We start from the raw sequence: 27,646 nt of genomic DNA, 5'->3' as shown, positions 1-27,646 counted from the left end.
AATTAACGTCTCGCTCTTCACCGTTGGGGTAACGCCGGCGTTGAAGGTGAAAGGTAACGTCTCCACGGGGACGAAGGTGAGGGGGGGAAAAAAGGTTATTAGATTAGTGCGAGAGAAGTGTTTCACCAACGGTTCCCGCAGGGCAAAGTGATTGAGCTCTGAAGACAGATTGTGTGCAATTACAGTCCATTTGTTCCAGCCTGGCCTCCCCTCCTGTTAGAGAGGGCCTGGTAATGGAACTGGCTCGCTGGCTTTCGTCTGGCTCCTATTGTCATTGACTTGCCTCTTTTTCTCCTGTCTCCTCACCCCTTTCTCTCTCTCTCCTCCTCCTCCTATCTCTATCTCCCCTCCTCTCTCGTCTCCTCTCTCTCACCATCGGAATCACTTTATCTTCCAACGTCAATAAATACACCGGATCTCTTGTTCTTTAATTGCTTTTCTTTACCTGTTCATCTCTTTATCTCCCCCTCTCTAGTCCTCCCACCCCTTTACTTTCCTTCCCTGTCCTTTTCTTTCTGTCTCCTTCTCCTCCTTTCTGTCCGCCCGAGGCAATTATATGCTTCCCAGCTTCCAACTAAAGGGCCCTTTCCTTTTCGGAAGCGAGAATCCTCTTCCACCCGTTATCCCACTTGGCCTCCTCCGAAGGACCCAGTGGAGTCCGTCACTTGCAGGATATATTGAGTGGAACTTAATTAGGTGAAGCTCGTGACACCGGCGGATGCGGAGGTGCCTCCCGCGTGGTGCAAAGGGACATAGAAAAAAAAAAAATATTAATGACACACCACTCCACAAATACAAATTCAGTCAACTGTTTCACGTGTCAAACGACCATTTGACCTCTGTCTTTTCTCCGTCTGCTCACACCATTTCCTCCTCTTCTTTATCTTTCTGTCCTGACTAATGCAGCTCTGTATGCTTTGCAGCTCTTTGCTAAAGCTGCTTCCTTTCAGCGGCAACCCTTCCCTCCCTCTTCGACTCTCTTTGCCCCTTAACGCGGTTCCACTTTCTGCCTCACTTAGTACCCGCCTGGTTCTCTCCCAAGGACCCCGAGGAGTCGCTCTCCTGGGCGAACCCTTGCAAGGTTCAGAGTCGAGCGCAATTAGATTAGAGTTGTAAACAAATGTAGTGTGACCTCACACACGGTGCAAAGGAGAGTGCGGGGCCATTGTTCAATATGTCGCACCAATATCAATATGCCGTGATATTTATGTGAACAGGCAGTCTATATTTCCCCTGCTTTCTTCTTTCTTCCAGCAGTAACGTCGACATCCTCCTTCATCTTTATTTGCCTCCCTGCTCGACACCTCCACTTCCCTCTTCATACCTCTTAGCCCCCCCCCCTCCCTTGCAAACGACCTCAGAGGCCATGTTTGCAGAGCATGCTCGGGAGATATCGAGTGGGACTTAATTAGGTAAGCCTGGTGACAAAAACAAATGCTCACCGGACCTGATAAAATGCAAAGGAAAGGTGCAGCACTTTTGATAAGTCGCTAAAAACTCAAACTCAAATTTGAAGGTAATTTCTAACCGTCCATCCAGATATTAATCTTTCTATCTTCTGCTGCCCCTCTGGCTCTGGGTTATTGCTGTAGCCCAACATGCCTCTCCCCCAACACACATCCTCCAGCTCTTCTCGCAAGATCCCTAAAATGTTTCCAGGCCAGATGGAATATGTAATTCCTCCTGTGTGGTCCGCTCTGGAGTCGACTCCCAGCTGGATGTGCCTGAAGTACTTCCACAGGGAGGTGTCCAGGAAGCGTCCTGATCAGCCTCCCTAACCAACACAACCAGCTTCCTTCCCTGGTTCTGCTCCTGATTCCGGAGCTGGACCTGATTTCAGTCCTCCATCGAATTTTTTTTGGTCACTTCCCAAAGCTCAGGACCATAAGTGAAGCTGGGAACACAGGTCCACTAGTACACTGAGAGCGTCGGCTTCATGTTCCTGCCTCATGGCTCATGTTTGCATGATTCACTTCACGTAATGTGTTGTTTGACTACGTCTAAAGGCGATTCGCCTCGCCTCGCCCCACGGAGAGCGACGATGGCTGTTCAAAGCTCACTGAAGCAGCTGCGTAGTTAATAAAACTCTCTAATATCTGTTGGTGTATTTGATCGATTAGCATTAAAAAAAACGGTGGTTTTGGATTTTTAGGTTAAACTTGAATTATGTTGAGTTTAGAAAAGAAGAATCAGGATAATCTGATCCACGTTTATCCAGAGTAACTACCTGAGTAAGTGTTTAGCGATATTGTCTTTTTAATTTTTGCAGATTTATAATGCGCATGAACAGATGGATACTTTACCAGAACAGATGCTCCGTATATTAACTCTTTCTTCCTTATAGCAACAACCTTCCCTTTTCATCTGCGCCTCACATTTTCCTCTCCACACCTCTTGGCCCCGCACCAGAGGACCTAACCTCCATCCAAGTCTTTGGTTCACGCTCACAAGATATCGAGTGGAACCCAATTCGATGAACTAAGTGACATAAACAAATGCAGCGGTGGGAGCCTGCACACAGCGCAGACGGCCAGGCAGAGACCTGTAATAAACATGCTCCTGCATGAACATGAACATTAAGCATCTGTTCGTGTGCATTAGAGTTCAGTGCTCTATTCGCAGCTTCTTTTTTGATTCCCCATGTTCCTTCTCAAACTCTTTCTCTTCCTTTATCTGTCTCTCTGAAATTGCAGCAATTACGTCCTATTCTAGCTCTTTTGCTAAAGCCCCTTTCTCCTCACCAGCAACATCACAATTCCCTCTTTCCTCCTCCTCGGGTGCCTCCAAAGCAGCCCCATTTCTTGCAGTACCTCTTGGTCCTCTCTGAAGGACCCCATTCACTGTGTCTCTTGGGTGTACTACTGAGTGGAGCGCAATTACATGAACCTTTCCTCAGGCTTAGCAGACGTCACAGATCACACCACTTCTTCAGTTTGAGCAGGACAGGCTCTGTCAGAGCCGAGCCAGCAGAGGTAATTAGCTTCAGGTTTCATGTCTTTCCTTTGGCGGTCTGATTTTTCTTAACATAGTGGTGAATCGGAGGACTGGGGGGGGGGGGGGGGGGGGGGGGGGGGGGATTAACAGCCACTCCCACGCCACACATGTGCTTCCCAGACACTTGAGTTTTAGTATTGACAACCTCATCCATCACATCAGATGCAATTCTGAGAGGAACTTGGTGGGTTTGGTATTAACAACCTTCTGCTACAGTCTTTTATGCATAAATCTGAGGACTCAACCTGCTCTTTGTTTTCTTTTGTTTTGTTTTTTCCATCACACCTCTTCTCATTTCCAAACTGACGAGGGCGGGAGACATAGTGAGGTTGTCGGGCCGATCAACAGCTTTGTGAATTACAGCTGATTGGAGCGAGCTGGAGTGTGCTACGTCTGATGAATAGTTTCACCATACATCAATCTGCAAATTATTTTTCCATGATTAAACGTTTAGTTTATAAAACGTCAGAAAATAACTAAACAACACAAAGAGTCCACAGTGATGCTAGAAGCTCAGTGCTTTGAGCTAAATGCTAACGTCAGCAGGCTAACATGACATTCCTAGCATACTGGTGGATCTACCATGTTAACCATCTTTCTCATTAGCGCCAAACACAAAGTACAGAAAGTTTGACCTTCCACTATCTAGGAATTGTTGCCGGTTCATTTACTAGATATTAAGACATTTCTCTGGATAAGTGAAACCTTTTGACCCGCTGGTGGCGATAGAGGAAAAATCAGGGGATTGTGACAATGACGACGTCTCTACCTGATTTCATGGTAATCCATCCAGTAGTTGTTAAGATATTTCACTCTTGAGTAACGGGATGAACTGACCGACCAAGCGGTTTCCTCCCCGGACCCGTACAGCTAGCGTGGCTAATAATCCCCAGTCCAGAAGATCCAGTTCGTGCGGTGTGGACAGGGAGTTCAGCTGAACTTCCTTCCTCTAACAAAGTTCATGTCCCTTTAGCACTTTCTGCAGAGTTTACTTTCCTTGTTGCCTCACATCTTTCCTTCTAGCATTTCATCCCAGTTTGGTTTTGTTCTTCCACTTCTTTTCAACATTTTTGCACAAAGTGACGTATAAAAAGAAAGTCCAGTGACGGTCCAAGTAAACAAATCTGGATATTGGTGGAAATAAGTTGTTGCATGTGCAGTGTTAGTCTCTAGTTTCAATAATCAAAAGTCCTGCTTAACTTCCAATTTCCCCTGTTTCCTCCTCTAGTTTGCCTTCACACTGTAGGCTCATATACTCTATATAGTCTATTTGCACTGCCCATCTCTTCCACCACACTCCATCTTTTCTCTCTAAACACCTGCTCTCTGTTGGTTTTTCAATTTCCCTGTCCTTCCAGTCCTTTTTATATGCACTGTGTAACATAACACACTCTCCTGATCTCTCTTCCATCATCTTCTCCCTCTGTCTCGCCATCTTCCCGTTTCTAGAGAAATACTCAGGCTCAGTTAATTTGTTAAAACAAATAATCTGTGACATTTTCACGCAGATGTCCGTCTCTATGAGAAACCGAATTAACAGAGCACTGATTCAGCCTGCATACTCCAGTCACATTAGCATTTTCAGCCATGCTCTAGGGATGGCAATCTGGACTCAAGTGCTGCGTCAACCACTGAAATATATATCGACGGACATTCATGAATCCGAGAGACTCTGGTTTCTCCTGACCTCGCACCAGGACAGAACTACTCTGGTTTATGACTAAATAACTGGTAGCATTCTCATCATCCTCAGCTTTTACGTTTTAAGTATTAATTAGCAAACGTTAGCATGCTAAACTCCGATGTGTTAGCATTAAGCTCAAAGCAGCAGTGTGTCTAAGAACAACCTCACTGAGCGGCTAGACTGACTATAGAAGTTATATAGTGTTGTTAAATGTAAGTACAGTAAGTGACACATGTATATTTTTTAGTTGTCTAAGATAAACAAACTCATCTGGGAACCATGAATGTCCAAAGACCAAATTTCATCCCAATCCACCCAGTAAATGTGGAGATGTTTCACTGGATGAGAGGAAACTTTGACCTGCCGTCCCTGCCGACGCCACGTCACAGATGCATTTCAAGTTCCATTTCCATTTTCTTTTTCTGTGCTGTGAAAGAAATCCTACATATTTCATGTCAAGTGTAACGCTGGTGCACACGAGGTAAAGCAGGAGCAGTTATGGGCCGCTAATTCTCCTCATGATGGACTTGTTTGTTTACTGTAATTATACTGACACCTCAAATTATTCGTGTAGGGATTTATTGTTGTTAAATTGCCACATGTAGCAGCTTCAATTATGCAGTCAGTTTAGTGTTTTTATGGCTTTCTTTCTCTGCTTGCTCTCGGCCACATACGTAAACACGTTTTGCATCTTTTCTTCCATTGCTTAAAGTATCTTCTTTTCTTTTAATCTCATCTCCCTCAATTGTCTTTTCTCTCACAAACACATGCATCTGCACTGTCGATAAACACTGATTTTATTAGGCTCGTAATGGACTTAAAAACCACTATCCTCTGTGGCTGTCCTCTTTCCCCCCACTGATTTCCTGGTGTGTCGATCGAACTGTGTTCTGGACGGGAATCTCCTCCTCCGCTGGTGTAATCGGTCCGGAACAGGGTCCAGGTGCAGCTCGGCGGGAGACCTCTCCTTCCCCCCCGGAAACCTGGTGATTACAGGACAATTAGAGTAAACACTAACAGCCGAGCTTTATCCCAAACACAGCCCTTTATCAGTCAGCAGCCCGCTTCTCTCTGGGCAACACCAGGCATTTATCTCCATCTAGACAGACAGACAACCCCTCCGGGCAGCATCCTGCATGAAAATAGCTTCACTGTAAACATGTTCATCTTAAAAAGCTCTTTAATCTGGTGTTGAGTTGTATTGTCCCATTTTGTTTAAACGCTGCAGAAATTGTAAACACAGTTAATTGAGACATTTCACTTGTTTCCACTGCAAATATATTTTCCAATAACGTCCCAGAAATCAGTCAAAAAAAACAAAACAAAAAAAAACAAGTAGATTAAAGTTTCCATTATGAAAGTTAAAGTCAGTGTAATACACAAGGATCAATGATGTTCAGAAAAACATATTTGTCTGTTGAGTTATTCCTAACTGGCACATCCTGATGTAAACATGTAGTGAATGGTTCTATGTGGAGTTTGCATGTTCTCTTCCCTTTCCACAATCCGGAGACATACAGGTCGAGGGTTATTCAGGTTTGTTAATTAGGTTAAATCTGAATTTGGTGTGAATGGTTGTGTGTGTCTCTATATATCAGGGGTGACCTGTCCTGGGTGCCCCCCGCCCTCGGGGATGGATAATGAACGAATGCCACAAGTCTGTAAATGGTTCCTGACGGACCAGAACATTCATTCGTTGTTCTGATGTTGCTCTGTCTGCTTCCTCTTCCTGCTCTGTGAAACTATTTGTCTAAATCTTTTAGGAAATAATCAGGGATCAGGAAAACTAAACCACAGACTGCACATAACCGACATCATCACACATTTCCATTTAACACGCCAGCAGTTCTAAATTGAAATAGTCGTCACAACAATTAGAATTACAACCGATTCAAAGCTTTAATAATATAATGATATATTCATTCTAGTTTTCTCGATCAACTGACCGACACTTTTCTTCTTTAAGGAGCCTGTCAGAGTCCGGTGATGTCCACTGCGCTCCAGCTTCCTCTTGGGTGGCGTCTCTCCTCCGCCTCTTCTTCTCTGTTGATGCACGCCACGGCTACGGGCAGGACGCAGGTAGGATGTAAGAGCGAACATCACTTCGTCACACACAAAGCAGGAGAACGGTACTCAATGACAGGATGGTCAAACATGTGAACCAAAGGGAAAACAAAAACCTACATAGACTTGATCACACACTGTGATAATATATGAACATCTGCTGGCTGTGGATTCTCTGATGTGAAGATGAGCTGCTTCTCTTTGTCTTGTATGATGGTGATAGTCAGATCGCATGCGTCGCCTTCCTAATGGGCAGTTTTCACTATTTTCTGACACTTTTATTAGGAAAAACAATGAGTTGACGGATGATTCAATAACGAAAATACATTATATTGTCAGCTGCAGTGCTAAAAATGAACAATATACTAACTGCAATGGGTTTCATATTCAGGCTACTTTTGCAAAAATGTCTGAATACCGACTTAAAATTCTCAAAACACCCGTCTTGCTGTGCAGGGTAAACAATATAACTGCAGCTATTATTTTAGACTTCGGTTATGAATGAAATGTTCATAGATGTTTTGCAGCAGCAAACTCAGGTGTGTCATGTACGCAGTGCTTTGTTGTTGAAGTGAGGAACAAACCGCGGCGTCTGCAATGATGAATTGATTCCAAAATTAATTGCTGAAATTAACCACTTACTCCTACAAAAGCTTCACGTCACCTCTCGACACGCTGCAACTGATTCTTAATCTCCTCTGAAGTTTTCTTTTGGACTCGCAGACGTTCTTCTCTGTTTTATTTTCTGCTCTCGTCTCTGTGACACATTTTTAAAGAGCCGTCATTTCCTCAAAGCCTTTGTTCATTGTTTGCAAGTGATTTACACGGACTTTCGTGTCCGTCCAAGTGCTGGAGGAGCTCCAGCAGCCAGGTCACGTACCGTCGTCTGTGTGGGGGAAAATAAATGGGGAATGTGGTTGATAAATAGACGGTTACCCATTTAACTCAATTAACACATACGATAGCATATCTGGGTTCTCTTGCTGCTGCCAACAGCAACAACAACAGCACACACACACACACACACACACACACACACACACACACACACACACACACACACTCACGCTAAAAGGGAAATTTAATTTCAAGCCTGAGCCTTAGGTGTCATAACTTTCTTACGTTCTTGCTAACGTTGGTATTTATTGCAGCGTTGGCCTCATGTTTTGTTGCCGGTGTAACTCTTGTGAATCATAATGCAGAAATCAAGGCCGTGCAAATAAAACATAAATATTACATAAACGGTAAGTATGAAAGATGTAATATTTACCACTGTTAGGCCGCCATGAGGCTGCAATTTGCTCACAAGGGAATGTTTCACACCACAGTGTTCAGGCGCTCTGCGACTACTAATCGAGTAAACTGCATAAACTGCACAAACTGCACACACACATACACACACACACTTTCTGAACAAAAATGAACAAAAATGAACAAAATGCAGATTAACCGGGACGGCGATTAATGTTTGTTCGTTTGTTTGTTTCACTTGTATTTTGCTGCTTCCTGCTTCAGCGCTGGAGCTCTCACGTTACCGTCCGTCTGAACACATGTTTACTATTAGTATAACATTGAGATTCTCAGCAGGTTATTCTCATGTTATTCAGCTGTCCTGCTGTTGGCCAATCACTGCTAAATAGACACTGTAATTTAGGTTAATGGCGCTCATTCGCTCTCTGAATGTGTGTGTGTGTGTGTGTGTGTGTGTGTGTGTGGTTGTGTGTGTGTGTGTGTGTGTGTGTGTGTGTGTGTGTGTGTGTGCTGTACATGCCTGAGTATACTGCATAGCCGTGAGGAAAGACAACTTCAAACACAAGGACGACGGCCATCCATCTGTTTTCCTTCCCCCTCCTCTGCAGTCTGTCATGTCTGTCCCCTCTGCACCGCACGCCGCCGCCGCTGCCACTGTGAACTCTGGGAAACTAGTGTCCTGCAGCTGTGTGTATACTGGTCCTGTGGCAATGTTGCCCGCACACTAGCTCACTGAATGTCACACCGCTGCTTTCTCGTAATGTACGATGTTGTGCGGCGTGTGTGTGTGTGTGTGTGTGTGTGTGGCCCCACCGGCTCCTTTCACTGCAGAAGAATCGGAGCATGAGAGTGTAATTTATTTAGAATAGATCCAGTGTAACAGTAAGTCGTGCTGTGGCGCCCCGCGTTGTCTTCGTCTGTGTTTGCAGAAGGAGAGCAGTGGACAGTCGCACCTCTTCACGTGTTTAGCCGCTCTGCATGTAGTCATTGAAACAGAACATAAAGAGATGCAGCTGTGTTGTTATGAGCCTTAGATACAACAGGCCTACATGCGTCTTGGTGCAACTGATCCAGAAATACATTATCAACCTGGATAGCAGTACAGATCATATGAAGCCTGGGAGCGATGGAGAGAAACTGCTGTAATTCAACACTTCCTGTATTTTTATACAGGGTTTATCAATATAAACTTTAAATATAATCTTTGCTTGTTTTTATATGGAATGAACATTTAATTAAAACTTAAAGACTAACTTCCTGTTTGTTCTGAACGCCAAAAAGTGCACGTCCAGCCACAGCCGACGACGGTGATGCCGGCTGTCAGAGGTGAAACAGGGCAGAAGTTACTGACACGCCCGAGTGCTACACACGGCCGCACCGCTTTATCCTGAGATCATTACGCAGACATTTCTGGAAGCATCAGGGATAAATAATCAATGAGGAAATCTGGATCAAGTGTCCAGACTGGGCTTCTTCCAGAGGGAGTTGTGAGCTCGGGAGCAGCAGGGTATCAATCGTCTGGTATCATTGATTAATTGTTTCGTCGGACAATAGTGTCTTCAGATGTCAGATGTCTTGTCTCCAGTACAAAAACCCAGATATATTCAGTTCACTATCATGTATGACTGAGAAGATTTGAGCAGCTGGAAACAACGAACCTTTGGTATTATTTATTTATTTTTTTTAAAGAATGACATAAACTATTGTTCGATTATCAGAATAGCAGCTGTTTAATTTTTTTTTTTTGTCGCTCAATTAATCGACTCACAGGTGAAACAAACGCTGGAGTCAGGATTTACAGAAGAGAAAAATAATAAGCATCAGTGTCATGACGCGTCTCAGACTTTCATCCAGCCTTCGCTGTGGCCTCATGCTCATTACTCCACTGTGTCTTGACCTCTTCCCTCCCTGACCTCCCTGACCTCCCCCACCTCCCCCACCCACCCACTGTAAGAGCGACCTTCTGACCTCAGTCTGCTCTCTGACATCAGTCCCCACACATGCCGCCCTCCTCGCTCTCCCTGGATGTTCACGCTTTAGTCGTTCCTAATCCTGCTGCTGTCTCGCTGTGTGCAGACCTCTGTTATCTCAGCGCTGAGTCTGAATCTTCCTCTTTCATTAACAGTTTCCAGACAACAGCATCAGCTTAAATGCTTGACGTCTAAATTTAAAATGTTCCGAGGCTTTCAGTTTCCCCTTGAATACCTCATTTTCTTTTGGGTATCCACTCCGTCCGTCACATTTGCATTTGGTACAAACACAACAAACATAATGTGGATTTCTATTCCTTTTTGATCGCAGTCAACCGGACAGGCGGGAAAACAAATAGGGTGTTTTGAAAATTGACACAAACATTAAAGTGCAATCAAAGCCGTGATCTAAAACGTTCTATTTAATGTCAGCTATTCATGTGCTGATTTTAAATTGCTAACAGCACCACGCTGTGCCAAGTGTCTATAATCACAGTGACAATATACAATATTCTGGCCTGTAGGCGAGAGCTCCCTCTCCAATTATGTTTCTCTTGGCCTCAGATTGAATCTATTACTGTGTAATTGCCTCTATATCTCCAACTATCACCCGCAGCGGTTCCACAGATTATTCACACATATGGTGAGTAAATGTTTGGTGGAAATCAATGCTATTTTTAGGGCGTGCTGTCGATGTTGAAGGTGCAGCGTCCTGATGCCACCCGCAAATAGCTGAACAAAGTTACTGGAGGACTATCTTATCCCAAATTATTCGTCATGGAGACTGTGGCACTTTCTCCATCTGAGAATTTAGTGGAGTGAAATGGGGAAAAAAAAAAGAAGAAAAAACTACATGTGAGCATAAAGCTGGCGTTGTGACAGATCATTTTCAGTATTTCCCGTGGTCCCAGATGGGCGCGGTTCACTGCATCGAGACAAGTCTGATAGCATCAGTCAAGCTGTCAAGACGCTGAGAAGTTGACTTAATTTAACTTTACTTCCCTGCGATGGTCCAGCACGGCAAAGCCTCTGGATCTCACACTCCTTAAGCAGACACGGATATTTAGAATTCAACTTAGTGCTCACGCCTCCCCCGGCCAGCCGCGTGGAGTCAGGTGTGTCACCACCAGGCTGACCACGTCCTTTAGAGGAATACAAGTCTCCATCCTGCCGGTGGAGGATGGTGATGTTGGCGGGTCAGCTCACACGTCTCTGTCCAGCACTTTGATCAAAAAGCAGAAATATCTTGACGACTATGACGAGACATTTGCCGCATATAGCTTCTTCCTCTTCCTCCTCTTCTTCCTCTTCTTCATGCAAAATGAGCAGGGTTTTTAGCTGCTGCTTTCCCTTCCTGTGGATATTTTTTTTTAGTATCCATCTATCCATCCATTAGCTATAGAGCTTATCCTTTGAGGGTCACAGGGAGGGCTGCAGCCGATCCCCGCTGACACTGAGCGAGGGCAGGAGGCTTTAGTATGTCAAAGATAATTTTTAATAACTTTGCTGACCCACTAACCTTTCATCCATAGCAGCAGTTTACAACCTATTTTGCACCTTTTTTTTTTATTGTCTCAACACTGTTGTGGATTAAAGGTTGAGCATGGGGTTGGGTCAAAGGTCAAAGGTTATGATATAACTGACACATTTGGCCTGTTCAAAAGAAAAAGTCAATGTTTTTGTTATTAACTTGTGTGAAGCAGTTAGAAAGGAAGAAAACCGTTCATGGTGTGAGTTGCTAAGTGGCTGCGACCCGTTGTCTTCTAGAAGCTGAGTTTACAGTTTATTTTGAACGTATGTTGAACTTTGACTCCGATTTACAGCTGTGATCACACATCTGGCAGCATCCTCCGACTCGGCAGTCTTCTTCTTTATTAGATTTGACACCGCGGCAGGAGCTGACGGCTGTGAAGTTTCCAGGTTCCAGGATTATCGTCGCATCAAATCAAAAGCGGTTTAATGTTTTCCGTTCGGACCGTAAGAATAACGTCCCGGATCGCACATTTCCTCTTTGCACAAATAAAAGTTTTTACAGAGAGATTAAAATTATGGGATTATTTGACTGATGATTGCAATCAAACAAAAAACACAGGACTGATCTAATAAAACATTGTAAAGATTAAATGAGAGTAAATAAGCACATTAATAAAAGCACAGAATATCCTGATAAAATCATAACACAAACAGCACTGCACAAACAACAAATAAAACACAAACAAATCGAAGCCAGCGTGTGGTCAGACATGTCTTCATGCTGACAATTAACACCGTAAAGTTTTTTTTTTTTTTCCAATATGCTTTTCTTGATGCTGAAATATTTAAATATTCACACTGAACGCCGTGTAAACACAGCAGCTCTTTGTGAAGAGTGGAAAACATCATTATGTGGATTTACAGCCTGAAAACAACCTAAATGAGCCGGCGACTCCGGGTCACAGCAGTTTTGCTAAATGATGGCGGGTCCTTCAGGAGCCCTGAGAAAAGCCAGATCAGAGCTCGCCCTCGCGGCTGTGATGCTGCAGGTGATCGTTTGTTTGTTTGTTTGTTTGTTTTCAATCCCCAAGACTAAAGCAGGAGAAGCAAAAAAAAAAAAAACACACGCGGTCTTGTAATGATGGTGCTGTGATTGTCCGCTAACGGCCGCACAAAGACACTAAAAGAAAGAATCAAATCTTCCGAATGCGTAGCGTGGGCACAAACCCTGAAAGGTGCTTTCATGCCGTTTTCTGAACTGAAACATGAAAAGGAAAAAAAAAACACACACACGAGACGATGCTCAAGCGTTGCATTCAACACACATCACCGGCCGCTTACTGCAGGGAGGGGACGTGTCTGGAAGGAGAGCAAAACAACAAGCAGCTGCCGACAGGGACACCGGTTGTTTGCACATGTGAAATAACAGCAACATACAAGCACAGATCATCTTTAACTTTCTGTCTTTAGAGCCCAAATTACCAATTTATGACAGACAGTGCACCACACGGTTCATTTAGTGGCTGTTCTGGAGCTTAGCTTTTGATCATAGTGCAACCTCCCTCAGCAGATGGACTTTGCTCAGTTGCAGCAAATTTGCATTTGACTTAAATAACTTTTTTTTTTTTTACCCTGTTGGCTTGAAAATTGGGATCAAAAATGGTCAGTTTTGACTTTGAAACAGTGGCTGACGGAGCACGTCCACCATATTGCTCATTTATTAGCTGCTCTTTCATTCTAAGCTTTCTAACCAGCGCGGACGAAAAGTCTTCGTGGTGCTGAAAAGGAACAAAAAGTGACAGTTCATGTTAAAACACAAAGAGCTCCTGTACTTTTAAATGGATTTATTATAATATTAACAAATGAATTGATTGATTTTTAATCATTGACAGAGTTTCGAACTCGAATCGGTTTCATCAGGACAGTGTGGGTACGGTTCGATCGGATTTGATGGACATTGGTGTTGCCGTGGCAACATTTGTGCCTTCACTTTTTTTTATCATTTAAGATTCTGATTGGCAGATGGGAAACATGACCTCATGATGATGTCACAGACCGTCTAGATGTTTGCTTGAAATTTTGTCATAATTAGTGTATGAAATCTTGAGTCGTGGTCAAATCACGTTTCGTGAGGTCACAGTGACCTTTGACCTTTGACAAACAAAATCGGATCGGTTCATCCAGTTTACTAATCCAATCCAACTGAACGTTTGTACCAAATTTGAAGAAATTCCCTGAAGGCGTTACAGAGATGTTGCGTTCACGAGAACAGGACAGATGAACGGAAAAAAACTGAACACAATGAAAAATCTGAACTTTAAATACAGAAAGTAAAAGCCAGTATTATTCTAAATCTGGCCTCATCACTTAAACTCCATTATTTAAAAGCATTTAAACAAATGTGGGAACAGCTGATCGATACAGTCAGTGACTTCATCAATAATGAGCCACTGGGACTGGAAATGCTTGGAGAGACAAGGAAGAGCTACGGTAGAAAACTAACCGACTGATCAGAGCCCAGTATGTAAATTATGTGCTAACCATTCAACAGCTCTGGAGGGAAGAGGAAGTCTGTATGTGTTCGTCTTGGCACAGAACGAACGAGGTAAAAGGTTTCTGAGACTTCTGTTTTGAGTATATCTCACGGTCGTATGTTCTTTAGATCTGCTACAGGATGAATATAGATCACAAAATCTGCCAGCGACTCGTTGTTTTACGATTGCCAAAACAAAAAGGCACGGCTCCACGTGCGTCGTCACAACACCTCCGTTTCTGTTCCCGCTTCTGCGAAAGCAAAACATTCTGTGTGGAAACGGAGCTGGCTGCTGCTGGATGCACGCGTGGGCGTTTTTCCACTGATGTGTGTGACACTTGATTGATTTATTCATCTTCCTTGGCTCTGCCCGGCCCGACGGCGACGAGCGCAGCAGTCTCGACGCGGCGCCGTGACAGAGGTTGGGGCCGTGCTGTGACAAATGCGGTGCCGATTTTGACGAGAAGCCTGCCGCTGTTTTAAAGTTTAAACCCTCACGACTTCAGTCCTGGGGATTTTCCGTGTTTCCTCATAAAGTGAAGTTTTATTCGGTTATTTATAGGAAATGTAACTATCATCGAGTGTTCTATAAATCTACAGAAATGTCGGTCTGTGAGAGTCGTCTGCAAAAATTTTTAAAGGAGCCAGGTTTTCATCTGAGAGCGGTGCACAGCATGAAGGAGCGCTGCTGATGTGCTTATCGGGTATCTTGATAGGCTGGCAGACCATGTCACACTAAATCTGGGCTATCACCTTTCCCAACACACAACAAAGCAGACAGATTCAAAGCAGGCAGCGGGGGTGGTGGTGGTGGTGGTGGGGGGGGGTTACGATTCTCTCTGGTGGAACGGACCTGGGGGTGAAGGCAGGTGCATATACGTTGTGGTTATTTGAGAGTGGCTTGATTTTATTTTAGGAAAATTAAAGGGTCACTCACACAGAAAAGCAATGCACACTGAAGACATTAGAGAGGCGGGGAGAGAGGGAGAGAGAGAGGGAGAGAGGGAACTATAGAAACACCACAACATCGACAGAGCAGGTGGAAATACACAATAGGATTTCCCCCAGTCGTCATCAGTTGCCTGTTGCAGTTTGTTCAGCTGATTCATGTCTATTTTCAGTTTTTTTTCACCTTGCACTCCCCTGCCCGTCTGGAGCTCTTAGTCACATTCTTTCATTGAAATACATAAAGTTTTCCCTCAGCGTTGCATGTTTGTGTGAAAGGAACCTTAGACTGCATCCACATATTAGTGTGACTTCTCATTTTAAAAAGAAAACAGCCTCCGTCCAGACGATCACTCCTGAAAACGCATGCATACCTGAGCAACCACGAGCCGGTGTAAACAGGAAGCAGGTCGTCTTCCCTGCAGTTGATGAGTTGCAGAAAAACACTACGGACGAGGAACAACTAACGCAGTCGTAGCGTTAAAATGCAGAATTTAACTGAACAACAGCTGCGAGCAAAGACAACAAGGTCAGGAACACTTCGTAATTCGTTACCGTGCTGCTTTCACTGACGAGGCTCATTTCATTTCTTCATTTTATTAAAAGAGAAACTATTTTATTAAAACTTGGATTTTATTTTTGTAGCTCCGGCATCAGTTCTGTCAGCTGTGTGAAAGCATCGTACTCATCAGAGTGTCAGAGTAGCAGAAGCCTGGTTTAAGAGTCACAAGGTGAGGCTATGCAGTAATTTGCATGTCATGTGATGTCATCATGTATTGACATTCATAGAAGAGTTTGAAAAATGAAGCTACATTTCATCAATATGCTTCGCAATGTATGTCTAATTAAAAAAAGAAAAGAAAAAGAAAGATGTTTTATAATTATAAGGATCTAAATAAAATCCCACGTGTAAAAATCTGCGTAACTCATGCACTTTTTTCTTTTTGCCTGGCTGCTGATTGGCTGATTGAATGTACTATTGCCCCTCCCCCAGATTCACTGAACACAGTCAGTCCACAGATTTACAAGGTGAGAGCATCCACTGAGAATTATTAGTGACTCTCCCCGAGGCGGAGGAGTAAAGGTCTGCCTGGAAAACACAGTTGTCGCTAGTGGCTTTTTTTTTGTTTGTTTTTTTCTGAATGAAAGTCACTGAAGAAGTTACAGGAGTCCTGAATCTAATGAGAATGTGTCAAAGTTGAAAACACCGCAGCTAAAGTAATTGCTGAGATCTTCGAAACAACATGTATGAGTTTCTAACTGCACACACACACACACACACACACACACCCCAGTTAGTAAAGAAAACAGAGGAGAAAATAATTATCTCAAATCCCAGTTGGAAGCATCCGTGTCAGTTTCTGGATCAACTTTGACCTGCTGAACTCGTCGTAGATGTGGGCAACTGTGTAAAGGGTTTTTATTTTATTTTATGTGTCGGCCTGTTTACAGCCTGTTCTATCGTCCGACTGCTCATACTTGTTGTTGTTGTTGTTGTTGTCACTTTTTTCCAATTACTTGGGTGAGTGCAATGTACACGAAACCGACAGAGCCATAAATCAAAGTTAACACAAGGTAACCATAAAACCCAAGTGATAATAAACCGTAGTTTTCCTTTTAAAAGAGTCGTCTAGTGTCGCGCTTCCATAGGTTTTGGGCCACCGGAGTGACGGCTTAAAAAACAGCCTCGATGGAGAAGAAGAGACCGGCTTCCTGTTTCGAAATGTGTCGTTTCCGAGCTCGAGATAACCCTGACAACACTCAACACTCTGAGTTATCTACTTGACTGAGAGATGACATTTTACAACCGGTATCAACAGTGTCGTGCAAATTGTCGTACGCCTCGCGACCTGTAAACTGATCTCGTTGTTTTAAAATCCGTGAAACGTCGTCTACTTCTTTTTACATGAGAAGCTGATGATGCTCATCGAGGGAACGGCTCAACGCCGGCCTGTTGAACGTGTCGAACGCTGGCCTGGTTGCTGCTGTGATGAAGTAGCTGTGCGCCTGATTCAATAACAGTATTTTTCCAGAACAATGGCTTTACTCAAAGGTCCTTGTTTACTGTTATAAATGTATGAATTTGCCTCAGCAGCAGCAGCAGCAGCAGCATTGTGAAGCTGAAGCGACCCATAGCTGTTTGTGCCTAATGAGGTGTCTAATGTATCTGAGAACAGTCAGGCTTTGTATTTTGTACTTTTGCCATCTCAATGTTTTCATGAATCTCCGTCTCTGACACACAGGAAATACTGGAAAATGTCGCAGGTAGCCACATGTTGAGCTTCTGAAGACGTTGGATTACGTGTCACAGCTGGAATCACACACCGATTGAACATCACTGAAAACCGAGATCAGAACATTTTCTGACGAATTCAAATTTCAGTTTCACCACAAAATCAGGCCAAACATTTGAATATAGAGATTGATTATATAGAAAAACATAAGCCATTTGACTAAACATAGAAGTAAAATAATCCCGTTTAGTCTCAGTAACATTGACGTTTGTGTGCACAGTCCTCTTGGGAAGCAAACCCTGTTCTATAATCTATACAGAACCAGGGGGGAAGCCTGTCACTGTATATGTCTATTATCACAAAAAATGAAAGAAGTGTTTAATATGAACTTCCTCTTTTATAGTATAAGAGACCGTTTTCTATTATTCTCCAGGTACAGTAGGAAGTAAAACCCCCAGGAGTGTATTTTTCAAAGACTCTCAGCTATCACTTTGCTCTAAAAATTTATACAAGGAAGCTCAAAAGGAAGGAAATATGTGGATGAACAGCGTCTCAGCTCGCAGTTAAAGCTCTTTGGATGTACTTTTTCAATGTCAGTCTGGCAGACTGCGGTAGCCTCAAACAGGGTGAAGAGAGAGGATGAGTAAGCCACAGTTGGGGTTGAGTGACCCTTTAGACTCTGTACAGTAAGATACACTACAGGCCAAGGGATTTGTTAACGGTCCAAGCCGGTGCTTCGGCTCCAGAGGTAGTGATGTTGGACTACTTTGAATCAGGCTGAAGCATCTCAACAACTATTGGAGAGGTTGCCGTGAAGTTTCGGGATCGGTGTCCATCGTCCACGGAGAGTAAAACTGATTAAGTTTTTGACCCATGTGACTTTCCCCCTCTAGCTCCAGTGTGAGGTCTGTACTCTGCAACAGGCAGCTGGATTGGTTAGCCGTTGACCCAGAAGTTGGTTCCTATGTACTTAGCTGAAATGGTTTATCTAGGGGGCTAATTTCTCTGTTTACTTCCAGCGGGAGTCACAGAGCAGCATTTGAAATGATGGAAAATAAATTCACACCATGCATAGGGCATTTTCTATCCATATCACCCACCCTGTAACGCTCTCGTAATGTCAGTGCGGTCACTTTGTTTTCATTCATTTATTGCTTTGCCACGTATTGCCTTGGTCAGGATGGCTGCGTGCTGTATTTGCCTTTTGTTCTTCATTGTTACCAGTTTGCACCAGGTATCCAGACCGAGTCGAAAAATCTTAACGACTTATTGATCGACACAGAAAGTTCTGTAACTACAAAATTCTTTTTAAAGAACTTACTCTGTGGCTGGTGATTTGTATTTAAACCAAGACTGTTCTCTCAGTGCATCTTCCCCGTCCTCGTGTCTTAAACATCTACTGGAAAAAAAAACAAAACAAACAAAAACAAAACGACAACAACAGCAAAAAAAAAAAAAAAATCCTGTCCTCTCCCAAAACTGCTGGGTAGCTAATAGTCCCATACTTTTGTAACAGTACGCAGCTCCCAGCTGTGAATGTGTGTGTGTGTGTGAATGTCTGAATGTGTGTTTCTCCGCCCCAGGCCATAATGCAGTAATTTAGTCTGTGTTTTTAGTCAACTTAACGTGCTAAATAACAGTTAAATGTACTGTAAGTCAGCGTTTTTCGGCCTCAGCAGCAGGGCTTTCTGCTGAGCGCTCAGTGCTCGGGTTAGCTGTCAGAGGCAGGCTGTTTGCTAGATTAGCTTTGATGTAAACCACTATTAGGCTGATTTTAAGTGGCCCTGAAGGAATGCTTTTGTTTTCTGGGCTCCATAACGTTACTTATTTGTTCCAATAAACACACAAATGATTATTTCTTCAGACCAAAACGAGAGACACTGTTCTGTACAACTGAATATCTTCAGCCGATTTACTGCTCAACAAGGTGTCACATCATTGACAATGTATTACGGATGTCCTGAGGAGCGTCAGTACGAATTACACCGGACCCGGGACGGATGTAACGCTCCTGCCGGGCTCATTACAGTGTAACAGCCATCAAATCCACTGAATAGTCAATATCCTTCTCATTGTCAAGTTGTACAAATCCCTTTCTGTTCGACAGGCATGTCGAATGTGGCTTTAACAGGAGTGATGAAAGCAAAGCCCCACCCCCTTGCAAAATGCAATTATAGTGTGTGAATTATGAACATTTAAATCCCCGTAATGATTCTCGAGCCAGTGGGGCAATTATTGCATTTCACTGATAGATACCATCGTTGCAGATACGTCTTGATTCGTCATTTTCAAAGCGAGAAGTTCATCAGGAGATTTTTTTACTATTATTTTTTTTGTTTATTAATCCAAAGGGACCGAGCCGACGCCTGCGGATGCCTCACAGGAAGAAAATAAAAGGTGCAGCGATAAAGCTCCATGTGTCTGAGGTTCACGGAAGTTCAGTCAGAGTTCATGACGTCTTTACAAAAGAGACCCTGCAGGAGAAACGCATCCCCGAGGATTAAAATAACAAGAGCGACTCCCCAGGTGTTTTTAGACACTTATGTCAACAGTGTCTCGGATCTTGTCTGAAGACAGTTCTTTATGACTCCGTCTGTATATCCGGGCTTGTTGTCCTGCTGCGGGATGCATTCGGGACTGATCAGACGCCTCGGCGTTGGCGCATTTAAAACATTGAAAGTGCCTAGAACTTTGGCACAGTGCTGTGGAAGAAACGAGGAAATTATATATGTATATACTCTATATTCATGACCCACTTCTGGAGATTTACGCCCTCAGTGCCACAGACAGGGTATGAATATCTTTTAAATAGTGAGAGACGGACTAACACGTTGCTGGTTCTGGTCTCGTCGTCATGGGATTTGTTAACAGTGATAAATATACAGACGAGTGACAGACCTTATTCCACTTAGGTTGACTATATTTCTCACTTGTGTTCCTTTTATCTGTGGCCTACGCAACTATAGCTCGGTTCCTGAATGAAAAATAACATTTTTTAAAACTTTCTTGCAGCTTCTTTTCTCATAATTATTTACAAACCAATTTCTGGGGCAACAATGTTTTCCCTCTTTTTCTTTAATGTCAAGTATTTTCAGAAACATTGAAATTAGTAAAGGTATGTACTTCCTGTTTTAACCTATGGGACCTAATGTATGTAAATTAATTTTGAAGAGAGAGAGAGAGAGAGAGAGAGAGAGAGAGAGAGAGAGAGAGAAGCAGCATTATGTTCCACCAACTAACAAGCAGCTGCAGTAGAACAGACAATAACAATAATAATCAATGTACGCTTTCATCTCAAAAAGCATGACAGCTGATAGATAACAAGTCTGCTTGAACAGACTCAGGTGTTACACATATTGACACACGGACCTGATACCTGCAGCAATACAACAAGAAAACGCTCGGGTCCAAGTTCATACAAAGTCTTATTTGAAAAACCTCTAATTTGAACTTTCTAAATACACTGTTATACCCTCAAGTTTTCATGTTACTCTCGTAGCGCTTTGAGCCGCGTAATTGCTCTTGAAATATATTTGATTCAGCTCCAGTCTATTTAAGAGTTCCTCAGAGCCGTTTCTCCGTGCACAGTGTAGGGGAAGTATAAACGGTTGCTTGCATCCGCTGCTAGTGAGGGACCCTCAAGTGCTCATTGACTCTGTTTGGATGTCGGAGACCCCCGGTGAATGGTGAGATTCGAAATAGTACAGTTGCAATCTGAAGATCCCCTGCAGGCTCTGTAAAGCCTTTTGACCTTGCGGAGCAGAAGAATGAGGCAGGAGTCTTGGTGAATGTGCTCATTACTTTCCTCTGAACACTCCTGCCTGGCATGCAGAGATTTATTTGTGTGGAGAGCTCTTCTTTTGACTCACCTCTTCATATGCCATCATCTCTCTTTGCATCTTTTTTTCTCCCGACCCGCTGACCTGACTTCAAACCATAAAATAAACCAAATAAATAAACACCAGCAAAGTCGAAAGGTAGACACTTGAAAATACTAATGAGAGTGTGCGTTTTAGCTCTAGTTTCTTGATCATCATTTGCTTCAGAGACGTGGAGGAGAAGCGCGGCCGCGGTATTGGGGGGGGGGGATGAAAGTGAAAAGCGGGCCGCGATGTTCCCCCGGTCGCTCTCGACCTCACCCTATCTCAGTTTAAGCTCTGGCTCTTTTATTTCGCCTGCAGATTTGCATAATTTATGAAGTGCCCTCAGGAAGCGCCTCCTCATTTACAAGCCATGTTATTATACTTTATTATGTTCAGGATCTGGGCCTTTGTGTGCGCTGATGATAACGTAGTTTACACACACACAACGAACTGACGGGACACACAGCTGCACTTTCATGTCTTCTGCTGAGATCGAGCTTCTGTGACTCACACAGATTGACAAGAAATCTAAAGTCCAGTTTGAAGACGACTTATATTTGTTGTATTTTTAATTTTTCATTCATGTTTGATGAACTCCTGCCTCTTTATGCCTGATGTGTTCCAATTTTTTTTGTTATTAATTTGTGTTATTATCATAATATTGCTGTTACATCACAATCTGCTGTTTACTGCTCTGCTGAGAGGAGCCTGCGGTGCTTTTTATTATTACTACTTGCTGGCTGATTTTCATGCACACCAGTACACCCTCTCTGTTGTGTTTTGACTGATTGTCCCGGGTGAAAATGCCAAAACACATCTTCATTTTGGCTCATTGTGTCGAGGGGCGCGGCGTTACAATTCTCCCACATCGTTGTTATTTACACAAGCTAACAAGGTTGGGACAGGATTTAGACTCCTGAATGTCATGGTGGTTTTTAAAGAACCAGAATTTAATAAGCTCCCCTGTCAGGTCGGGTTGCAGCAGTGCATTAATATGCATGAATATGTATAAGCGTCTCTTCCTCACATTTAAAGGATTAACAGCTGAGTCTGTTACCTGTTTTAGAATTGCCGGAGGAGGAGTATTTTCGACTCCACCGGGGGGAGAATTATTTATCATCATTATTATCATGTGCTGGGGGGCACACGTACTGAGTTAATGTCGATACTTGAGGCAAAACTGGCTTTAAAATGCTGTACCTCCATGGCCTACCATAATTACTTGATTTCAATTTACATATTATGATAATTTGTGACTCATATGGCGCTTTCCTCATTCACCGTTTTGAATTAATAGGCTCCGACTGTCTGGGTGGTTTGGCGTGGAGGTGTGTATTCTTGACCCACTTCCAGGAGTCTGTGTCACTGAGGATCCGTTCAGCTGAGTCAGGTGGCCCCCCCCCCCCACACACACACACACACACACACACAGCCACCCCTCGCTCGGTCTCCTTCCTCACTTTACCCTTTATATGCCCTCATCATCCCCGGGCCAATATATTCCCATTTACTGCGGCTGACAGTGGCTGTGAACAGAGCTACAAATAGCACTGGGTCATTAAATGAGGGCAGAAGTAACCTGAAGGTGAGAACAGCGGGCTTGGTGTCGGGAGGGTTGCCGGTTCAAATCCCAGGGCAAGTAGAGAGCACGTCTCTGAACACGCGGCAGTTTTCTGCACGAACCTGGAAAAAGATTTAGGTATTTTAGTATTTTTGTGATGTACAGTATATTGCTGTTTGATGACATTAGTACGGTGGCCCTGAAGGACAAAGCACATACAAGAGAAAACACAAACCTCCTCCAGATCCAGAAAAGCAACAAAAACACAGTGACAATCTAAATGCTTATTTATCAAACCCGACCTAACCCTTTATTAAATGCTGATATTATTCCAGGTGAGAAAGTTACCATTTAGATGCGGTCACTTTATCCGGCGGACGCTGTCTGAGATGTGAAGTTGAGACCGACAGCCCTCTTCAGCAGCTCGCAGTCCGGCTCCCGTGACGACCGGCCCGGGGAGAACCGTCTTATCTCGTCAAGCCCTTTGATAATTTACCGTCGGCTCTGACGTCCGTAGCGGTTTCAAATGTGATATAATTCCTTTTGGAAGATAAAATTTGGACTTAGATTTGAAATATAATATTTGTCACCGCCAGCTTGTCTGAAGGCAAAGCTAAAAAAATAAAATAAATGAATAAATGCATGTTTTATTGGACGGTAACAACAGCGCTGCCTCTGAGCACTCTGGACTCGTCTATGTAGATATATCACCACATTTCAAATATTTATTACAGATTGAATTAAAAACAGAAAAAATAGAAATAAGTCAGTGCGCTGCTGTTTGTCCATCCTGCACCTACCAATCCAAAGTGTTATTGATCAGTAATCTAACTAATTTCTCTTTAACTTGTCTAATAGTGTCAGTACAATATTTCACCTCCACATTTTTCATGCCTTTTAAAACATGTGATATAACGTCCTTGGACACGAGCCTGCTGTCACATCCTAATACGGATGTTTGGGAATTTTTTTAATGTGGACCGCTGCACCTGTTGAGCCAGCAGATTTTTATTTCACATCAAACTGGAGCTGAAATTTGACTGAGCTGTCATGTCGCATTAAAACTAAAGTTAATTAAGAGCATGAACGGCATACTAGGCAAAAACCTCACACAGCTGGAGCCGTGACAGAGATATCTGACATATCAAAAAAAAAAAAAAGCGGCGAGGGGAATCAAATGAGCAAGTCAGAATTTATGCATAAAGCTCAGCTACTGTGTCCTCGCTCACAGAAGTGTCAGTATGAATTTAAATAAATCTCGCCGTCTCATATCAGCCCGCTGGAGTTGGAAAAAAGTTGCTGTTTTGCTGATGGTCAAGCCCCTTTGATCAGGAGACATGGCGCGAGGTCTTGGCGGTCCTCCTGTGACTAAGCAGATATGACTCAGTGAGGCAGAGAGTAACCTGAGTCAGCTGAAAACAAAAACCTCGCTGTCATAACAATGAGAAGAGGGATGGGAAAACACAGCGTTTTCAGCTGACCAAACCAGAGGAGAGACAGCGATGACATGATCACGCTCCCCGGATGAAAGGGCTCAGCGGTCCCACAAGACTGAGTTTATTTCCCCCTTCGGTCTTATATAGAAACATTATTGGTTGTATCGCATGTAGGCGAAATGCATCGAGCCCGGAAAGCTAATATGTGGCTACGGCTTGAAAACCCAACACCCACCCGTATTCACACTATCACCGTTACCAGCCTCACCTAATAAGGATACAGCCTCAAACGTTCAATACACAGCGCCATAAACAGACATTTATGAGAAATACAAAAAAGATCCACCGTCTGCCCCGAGGCGATCGAAGGGAATCGAGGGATGAACTTGGTGTGTGAGGCGGAGAGGAAGAATGAGAGGAGAGTAAAAAGAGAAGGGTGGCTAAAGCCCCCGGAGGTCAACAACAAAAGCTTCACGAGCAAAAATAGAGACAGCTGTGCCTCAGGATATCAGCTAATGAGCAGGGAATGTCTCTCTTTTCAAGACTCCGAGAGCCCACGATATTATGAGGCCGTAGGAGTGTACAGTTGATGGTCTGTGGCAAATGATTCTTCATTATCAGAGAGAGAGAGAGAGAAAAAAACAACAACACAAAGGAAAATCAACTAATTTTGTAAATGAGGGGTTTTATGCCAAAAGCCTGGATGTATTTTGGGAACGTTTAGTTTCTTAAAATTCATCAATCATCACCTCAAACAGGAGAAATTATTGTATCATCAAAAGCTGTTTCCCATCAGATGTTTTTCTTTTTTTTTTTAAGTTATATTTTTGGGTATTTTTGCCTTTTATTTTTGAAAGTACAGTGAGAAAGACAGGAAGAGGGACTGGAGGGATGACATGCAGCAAAGTCCATTGGTCGGATTCGAACCCGCTGCTGCGGTCAGGACTAAGTCCATGTGGTACGCGCCCTCACAGCAGATGTTTAGCGCCTGATGTCTGTTGTGGCTGTTGTGAGAGCAGGCTGCAGGTTCAGGTTGGTTTAGAATCACAAGGTCACAGACAGATGAAGTGATATCTGTCGCAAACGAACCACGAAGCAACTAAAACCAAAAATGCGTCAGTTCGTTTCACGATTTCCTCAAACAGCTGGACGCTGTGGTTTTGTAGCAAAGGTTTCTCCAACAGGAGTAAACTGCCGGAGGGACTACTTTCAGCTGTGGATTAATACACATTTGATGCACCACTGAGGGATTTGCTGACAATAAGAAAAAATGTAGAATCTCTTCAGCCGTTATTTAACTTGCCCGTTCCAGTTTGTTTCATATTGCAGTGGGCACAACACCATAGTAAATCCCTCTTTATTAGCGGGCAGTTAACTGCACTAAGAACTTAAATACAGTCTCTGTAAAAGTTGAATTTTGCGTGTTCACCCAAATGTTTTTCCTTTAATTGAAAAACAGTAGTTTTATATTTTTCTCCTCTGTAACATCATAGTTTAAAGCTACACTTGTTCTGTGCTCTCCTTTGTGTTTCCCCCTTTTATCAAGGTAGAAACAAAACATTATAAAAACCTAGATTTTTTGGGGATTGTGAATCATTTCAGAGACTCAGGATAAAAGAGCCTCGATTCTCACACAAGGTTTTCTTATTAATTCCTCGAACAAACATTTTTTCTTTTGTTTGAGTTTTTAAGCACAAGGTTTTTTTCCTTTGTGAATCTGACTGTCTTTGTCTGGATTGTTGTGTTGAGCTTCAGTTCTTCAACAGGGAATTCGCTCTCGATGTGTTTCACTCTATGCTTCGATTGCACTGGCAGAGGTTAATTCTGTCGGTGTAACGAGTGTAATTAGATAATTACACACAGACGTACAGTTGGTATTTATTTACACCGCAGATAAGTGGTGGGCGAGTTTAAGCTTGAGCGACAAAGTTAGACTGTGTGAAATTGTAATAGTAGTAATGATGTATGTGTGTCATATGTTTTCGGATGTGAAACCAGTGACGGCTTCATTGTTTTGAGTGAAATAAATGGGGAAAAATTAACAGTGGTAATTACATACCAGTGTTAATTTGAAGTGAATTTGAGTGAACTGTTGTGCACCGCAGTGACACCGGTTGTACCTTTGCCGCAGTTTCCCTTTTGCACTGTTGCAAATGACTGCAAGTGTAACTCGTAACTCATCCTCTGGATAGAAATTAATAGCGTGAACACAATGGATTGTCTTGTTGTGCAGCCCCTTTGCACTTTGTTGTGTAACTAGGTGGGGTGCACACACAATGCCACCAGTTCCCATAAATTCCCGACTGAGGGTGAAAGCGAATGTTGACGAGGACCGAGCCTTTATCTGAGAATGATAAATCCCCCTCCTCCGCTGCCACACAGAGGATCGCTGAGGAACCTTGAGCTGATTTATCGAGCTCAGAAAAACAGGGAGAGTGAGGAAGCTGTCCTCTGGCTGGATATCGCTGCCATTCTTCATTTGGGTGACGTTTCACTCAACCAGTGAAGAGAGTCCCAGGGAATACTGCTCTTTCTGTTTTTAAGACCATTTTTATGGCATTTCTGCTTCATAAGATGGTGTTTAGAGACAAAACAGGAAAAAGGAAGAGAGTGTGAGAGAGGGTCATGAAACACAGGCATCAAACACATTGCAGATACACAGTGCCGTATGTTTTTTTCTCATTCGTGTGGTCTCGGCATGTTAGCTTTTAGTTTGATGGTCAAAACATGAGAGATTTAAAGTATATGTCTGTGACAGTAGCTACCCATCGACTCTCAATCGGGGTTAGGGTTAGCGGTCAGCTCTGGTGAACTTTGATTTGCAGATATGCACCACTGACCGACAGCAGAGCGCCACGACAGGACGACCTTCGAGGGAGCGGAGTCCGAAACGCAGGAAGCTAACGTTACCGTAGCTTGTTAGCTGTGTTGTGTTTAACCTTCTCTATCTGAGAGAAAACTGCTGCACAAGAGAGACTTGACGTGGTTCTCGGACTCGCTTGTTGATCGGACTGTGTTAAACTTATTGTTCCTTTAGCAACCAAACTAACTACCAGCATGGACCGATAACTTAGCTAGCTCTCTTCAGTCAAGGAGCAGGTAGGAGTAACCAGCACGGTACACACAGGCATGTCAGGGGATACCTGTGGCAGATCAACAGCAAGTGCTGCGTAGTACTCGCGGCTTCATGAAGACACATGGATGAATTTTGCTGAGCCGATCTCTGGTGTGACCACAGTTTAAGAATCAAACATAAAGTGTTTCATTTAAGAGCCACCATTTTGAAGATATCCAATAATAATCACACAAGGAGAAACCCATTACCGAAGCAGCAGAGAGACCAATTTCAGCTCCCACCGTTGCTCTGGTAAAACATGATTCAATGCAGCCACAAGAAATGTGATAAAAATTCTCCCTTTTTTTTAATTTTTTTTTTCTCTATTCCATTGCTTTTCTCTGCCTCCACATGCAACCCACAGCAGAGTGAAACAAGTTCACACCCGTTCTCCGGAGGCTGTTAGAGTAAAGCAGGCGAGGCAGGTTGAAGGACACCGGGTACATCGCAAGACTCGAATACAACACTTCAGTGCAAAATCAGTGCCTCCCAAAAGGCATCACATCACAGATCTAACAATACA

The sequence above is a fragment of the Seriola dumerili genome, unplaced genomic scaffold, assembly GCF_002260705.1.
Source record: "Seriola dumerili isolate Sdu_G_001 unplaced genomic scaffold, Sdu_1.0 BDQW01000149.1, whole genome shotgun sequence".
NCBI lineage: Eukaryota > Metazoa > Chordata > Actinopteri > Carangiformes > Carangidae > Seriola > Seriola dumerili.
Note: the sequence above shows the minus strand (reverse complement) of the source record.